This window comes from Coregonus clupeaformis, chromosome 12, assembly GCF_020615455.1.
Source record: "Coregonus clupeaformis isolate EN_2021a chromosome 12, ASM2061545v1, whole genome shotgun sequence".
Classification (NCBI taxonomy): Eukaryota; Metazoa; Chordata; class Actinopteri; order Salmoniformes; family Salmonidae; genus Coregonus; species Coregonus clupeaformis.
This window is the reverse complement of record NC_059203.1, coordinates 21,425,455-21,426,485: the sequence shown is the minus strand read 5'-3', so window position 1 is coordinate 21,426,485 and position 1,031 is coordinate 21,425,455. Positions and strand designations below refer to the sequence as shown.

The window sequence follows — 1,031 nt, the reverse complement described above, 5'->3', positions numbered from 1 at the left end:
TTGTTTGCTTGGCACTTTTCAACACTTTTCCATATTACATTTATGCATGCAAACACTCACGTACACTACTGATTACTGATTACACACACCATTGTTATTTGATTTAGTTTACTTTAATTAATAAATATATACTTTGAGTACTCCTTGTCTCCACGTGTCTCCCTTTTGTTACGAACTTGAGCCGGTTCGTGACAGTATGTAAACAGCCAATCAGCGTGGTAAATACTAGAGAGTGTATGTAAACAGCCAATCAGCGTGGTAAATACTAGAGAGTTTATGTACACAGCCAATCAGCGTGGTAAACACTAGAGAGTTTATGTACACAGCCAATCAGAATGGTAAATTCTAGAGAGAGGTAGGTAAATAGCCAATCAGAGTGGTAAACACTAGAGTGTAAGTAAATAGCCAATCAGACTGGTCAACTCCAGAGAGTGTAGGTACACAGCCAATCAGAATGGTGAACTCTAGAGAGAGTAGGTAAACAGCCAATCAGAGTGATAAACTCTAGTGTCGCTAAACAGCCAATCATAGTGGTCGACAGTGTAGAGTGGAAACAGTATTTTTCCTCTAGGACCTCCCAAATAACATGTCATAGGAATGACAGCACCGGGTAATCACAACATGCAACAGGTCATTTACCTTGACTGTGGGCTTTCTGGTGGAGAATCCTCGGTACCATCCTGAATGAGAGAAAATAACAGAATCAATGTTTAGGAGAGATCTGGAAACACCACTTATCTCAACCCTCAGCCCACCCTCAGAAAACACCCCTGATCTCAACCCTCACCCCACCCTCAGAAAACACCCAGTCAACAGTTTCAGTATCATAATAAATATAATATGCCATTTAGCAGACTCTTTTATCCAAAGCGACTTACAGTCATGTGTGCATACTTTTTTTTTTTGTGTATGGGTGGTCTCGGGGATCGAACCCACTACCCTGGCGTTACAAGCGCCGTGCTCAACTGCTGAGCTACAGAGGACCATGGTCATGTTCAGTAGAATGTGAGAGTGAGCAGGTCAGGTACGAC

At 42.1% G+C, this 1,031-nt stretch overlaps 1 long non-coding RNA gene across 1 annotated transcript in view; it reads right to left on the bottom strand.

Annotated features, from left to right (window-relative positions):
- Positions 1-638: 638 nt before the first annotated feature.
- The window catches only part of LOC123492083, a 121,216-nt gene continuing 120,823 nt past the window's right edge, over positions 639-1,031 (bottom strand). The window contains exon 3 of the long non-coding RNA XR_006661617.1: positions 639-680. This is a non-coding gene — a long non-coding RNA (uncharacterized LOC123492083). The remainder of the gene's footprint in view (positions 681-1,031) is intronic.